General features: G+C 53.9%; 1 non-coding gene across 1 annotated transcript in view; it reads left to right on the top strand.

Annotated features, from left to right (window-relative positions):
• Positions 1-3,299: 3,299 nt before the first annotated feature.
• Positions 3,300-5,000, top strand: part of LOC124621019 — a 1,910-nt gene continuing 209 nt past the window's right edge. The window contains exon 1 of the ribosomal RNA XR_006980510.1: positions 3,300-5,000. This exon is cut by the window's right edge and continues 209 nt beyond it. This is a non-coding gene — a ribosomal RNA (small subunit ribosomal RNA).

The raw sequence follows: 5,000 nt of genomic DNA, 5'->3' as shown, positions 1-5,000 counted from the left end.
CAATCCACACTATCATAACCAGACCGGGAGGTCCACTCACAAAACAGAATATCCCACCCTTCCGACAACCACCATTGCTCAGCTAAGCCACCAACACCCACACATGTCCTACACAGGGGTACACCCAACATCACAATACTGCCTCCTGTCACAGTACACAAACAATGGCAGGAATGAAAGACACAGGTCTGCCACAAGCATGGAATCAGAGCGCCGCCTGTCATGAGCCAAAGGTGCACCCTGACATGGCAAATCAGATGATGCCGCAGTCATTTACTTACGATAATCACAATCAACAAACCGGCCCCCCCCCCCCAAAACACCTTTCCTTACAACAATGTGTACCTTAACCTAACCCGTATTGTGCCTTAACCTAACCCGTATTGTGCCTTAACCTAACCCGTATTGTGCCTTAACCTAACCCGTATTGTGCCTTAACCTAACCCGTATTGTGCCTTAACCTAACCCGTATTGTGCCTTAACCTAACCCGTATTGTGCCTTAACCTAACCCGTATTGTGCCTTAACCTAACCCGTATTGTGCCTTAACCTAACCCGTATTGCGCCTTAACCTAACCCGTATTGTGCCTTAACCTAACCCGTATTGTGCCTGAACCTAACCCGTGTTGCGCCTTAACCTAACCCGTGTTGCGCCTTAACCTAACCCGTGTTGCGCCTTAACCTAACCCGTGTTGCGCCTTAACCTAACCCGTGTTGCGCCTTAACCTAACCCGTGTTGCGCCTTAACCTAACCCGTGTTGCGCCTTAACCTAACCCGTGTTGCGCCTTAACCTAACCCGTGTTGCGCCTTAACCTAACCCGTGTTGCGCCTTAACCTAACCCGTGTTGCGCCTTAACCTAACCCGTGTTGCGCCTTAACCTAACCTATGTTGCGCCTTAACCTAACCTATGTTGCGCCTTAACCTAACCTATGTTGCGCCTTAACCTAACCTATGTTGCGCCTTAACCTAACCCATATTGTACCTTAACCTAACCCATATTGTACCTTAACCTAACCCATATTGTACCTTAACCTAACCCATATTGTACCTTAACCTAACCCATATTGTACCTTAACCTAACCCATATTGTACCTTAACCTAACCCATATTGTACCTTAACCTAACCCATATTGTACCTTAACCTAACCCATATTGTACCTTAACCTAACCCATGTTGCGCCTTAACCTAACCCATGTTGCGCCTTAACCTAACCTATGTTGCGCCTTAACCTAACCTATGTTGCGCCTTAACCTAACCTATGTTGGGCCTTAACCCAACACACGTTGGGCCTTAACCCAACACACGTTGGGCCTTAACCCAACACACGTTGGGCCTTAACCCAACACACGTTGGGCCTTAACCCAACACACGTTGGGCCTTAACCCAACACACGTTGGGCCTTAACCCAACACACGTTGGGCCTTAACCCAACACACGTTGGGCCTTAACCCAACACACGTTGGGCCTTAACCCAACACACGTTGGGCCTTAACCCAACACACGTTGGGCCTTAACCCAACACACGTTGGGCCTTAACCCAACACACGTTGGGCCTTAACCCAACACACGTTGGGCCTTAACCCAACACACGTTGGGCCTTAACCCGCTCTGTAATTGTCATACGACGCGTTAAATTAGTGTAGTGTTGCCTAACTGCAACCCCCGCAATATAGTTTGCCACTCGCACTGCCCGGTCCCCAGAGTATCGCTTCATGTTAAACACCTTGCAGCTATACACTGTAATGCGGATGGCAGCAGGACGTACATGCTCAATGCCCTTCGCAGTTGTTCATTGGCATTCGCATGGCGAAGCACAGCCTACGTTGTGGTACGGCTTGTGTCAACTGTCCGCTGATGTTGTACGTCCAAATGACACACTGTACTGCACATTGGTCCTCATGTACTGAATGATACATCGTGGTACATGTGTGACCGTACCACGACTGCGCCAACAACGGCGAACCATACGGTCCAAATATTGTGCACTCAGCTACGTGTCGTCTCCCTATAAGAGCTGGATTGCAGTATGGTATGCCGTGGATGGCGATCAGCATGAGCCGTCTGTTGATGTAGTGGCGCGTGTTGTCAGACGTAGTCGTCTCTTCTCACACACCGTGATAGCATGGTGCACTGCGTTCCACATCTGCGACATGCGACAGAGGCCGGTTGACAGTCGTTCGCGCAATGGACATCGCATACGTACGGGGGCCACCTTCCACGTGTTCGCGAAGCGTGCACATGTTGTTGCGTGTATGTGGGCAGACATAGTGTGTCGTGACACCTGACACAGGCATGCAACAATCGTTGAATTTGCAAATGGCGATGGACGTCTACGTTTGCTGGTGACGTTACGCAAATGAACAACTGGTAAACCGTTGTGGTGCGGTTGTTCTCGCTAGAGGTGAATCAGTGATGGCGACGATCGGTTGAGCTACCAACCGGTTGTTTCAGCGATACCCACCATGCCCACGAACGTGAATGGCATGTGGGTGTGAAGCGATACGCGGCGGTGGCTGGGTGGGACCGTCCCCGGCCGGTGAGGGGGGGCCTCCCGGCGTGCTGGCCGCGCGGTGCGTGGGCGCACGCGCTACAGCCGGCTGGTGGGGGCGGCCAGTGGCAGGCGCGCCGGCCGACGGAGGCGGCAGGCGGCGCAGCTGCGCGCCGGCGCACCCTGCACGCGGCGCCGTGCGGCCAAAGTAGGTCCTCGCGGGCCCGGTGCGAAGCGCGGTGGACATCTGCAGTGTGCTGGTCCGATTGAGGACTGTGTGCGCTGAGGATGCGCCGCCGCCCGGCGCTCGGCGCCGCGACGCCGTCTGCTGCTCGGTCGCCTCTGCGGTTCTCGCAGGTGGTTTGTATCGCAGCTGTGCGGACGTGTTGGCGCGTGCGCTGTGCTGGGAGAGTTCGCTTCGGCACCCAAGTGGGGCTTTTGACCTTCTGTGGCGCTGGCGTTGGAGCTGCCGGCCACCGTAGGTGGCGCGTGTTGTCTCCCGCCGGCAATGCCACGACAGCACGCTCCCGGGCCTCTGTCGGCAGCGGCAAGCTCAGTTGGGAGCACGGGTGGTCGCACCTAAAGCGTCTACTCGCCAAACTCCGGGCGATTGCGCCTCTCTCGAACCCGACCAAGTACTTAGGACGGCGCTGCGCGCCGCCGGGACCTGAGAGGGTTTCGAGGTGTATTGTGCAGGGGAGCTCAGCCTCCTCCTGTTTGCAGAATAATTGAGCGGACGCTTGCGTGTTCGCGCGGGCCCCCGGGACACACTCCCGGGCGGCCGGCTGCTCAGCTCTAGTTGACGCAGCTCCCTGGTTGATCCTGCCAGTAGTCATATGCTTGTCTCAAAGATTAAGCCATGCATGTCTCAGTACAAGCCGCATTAAGGTGAAACCGCGAATGGCTCATTAAATCAGTTATGGTTCCTTAGATCGTACCCACGTTACTTGGATAACTGTGGTAATTCTAGAGCTAATACATGCAAACAGAGTCCCGACCAGAGATGGAAGGGACGCTTTTATTAGATCAAAACCAATCGGTCGGCTCGTCCGGTCCGTTTGCCTTGGTGACTCTGAATAACTTTGGGCTGATCGCACGGTCCTCGTACCGGCGACGCATCTTTCAAATGTCTGCCTTATCAACTGTCGATGGTAGGTTCTGCGCCTACCATGGTTGTAACGGGTAACGGGGAATCAGGGTTCGATTCCGGAGAGGGAGCCTGAGAAACGGCTACCACATCCAAGGAAGGCAGCAGGCGCACAAATTACCCACTCCCGGCACGGGGAGGTAGTGACGAAAAATAACGATACGGGACTCATCCGAGGCCCCGTAATCGGAATGAGTACACTTTAAATCCTTTAACGAGTATCTATTGGAGGGCAAGTCTGGTGCCAGCAGCCGCGGTAATTCCAGCTCCAATAGCGTATATTAAAGTTGTTGCGGTTAAAAAGCTCGTAGTTGGATTTGTGTCCCACGCTGTTGGTTCACCGCCCGTCGGTGTTTAACTGGCATGTATCGTGGGACGTCCTGCCGGTGGGGCGAGCTGAAGGCGTGCGACGTGCCTCGTGCGTGCTCGTGCGTCCCGAGGCGGACCCCGTTGCAATCCTACCAGGGTGCTCTTGAGTGAGTGTCTCGGTGGGCCGGCACGTTTACTTTGAACAAATTAGAGTGCTTAAAGCAGGCAAGCCCGCCTGAATACTGTGTGCATGGAATAATGGAATAGGACCTCGGTTCTATTTTGTTGGTTTTCGGAACCCGAGGTAATGATTAATAGGGACAGGCGGGGGCATTCGTATTGCGACGTTAGAGGTGAAATTCTTGGATCGTCGCAAGACGAACAGAAGCGAAAGCATTTGCCAAGTATGTTTTCATTAATCAAGAACGAAAGTTAGAGGTTCGAAGGCGATCAGATACCGCCCTAGTTCTAACCATAAACGATGCCAGCCAGCGATCCGCCGCAGTTCCTCCGATGACTCGGCGGGCAGCCTCCGGGAAACCAAAGCTTTTGGGTTCCGGGGGAAGTATGGTTGCAAAGCTGAAACTTAAAGGAATTGACGGAAGGGCACCACCAGGAGTGGAGCCTGCGGCTTAATTTGACTCAACACGGGAAACCTCACCAGGCACGGACACCGGAAGGATTGACAGATTGATAGCTCTTTCTTGATTCGGTGGGTGGTGGTGCATGGCCGTTCTTAGTTGGTGGAGCGATTTGTCTGGTTAATTCCGATAACGAACGAGACTCTAGCCTGCTAACTAGTCGCGTGACATCCTTCGTGCTGTCAGCGATTACTTTTCTTCTTAGAGGGACAGGCGGCTTCTAGCCGCACGAGATTGAGCAATAACAGGTCTGTGATGCCCTTAGATGTTCTGGGCCGCACGCGCGCTACACTGAAGGAATCAGCGTGTCTTCCTAGGCCGAAAGGTCGGGGTAACCCGCTGAACCTCCTTCGTGCTAGGGATTGGGGCTTGCAATTGTTCCCCATGAACGAGGAATTCCCAGTAAGCGCGAG

The sequence above is a fragment of the Schistocerca americana genome, chromosome 6 (genome assembly GCF_021461395.2).
Source record: "Schistocerca americana isolate TAMUIC-IGC-003095 chromosome 6, iqSchAmer2.1, whole genome shotgun sequence".
NCBI lineage: Eukaryota > Metazoa > Arthropoda > Insecta > Orthoptera > Acrididae > Schistocerca > Schistocerca americana.
The sequence above is the reverse complement of the archived record's forward strand: the minus strand, read 5'-3'. Positions and strand labels throughout refer to the sequence as shown.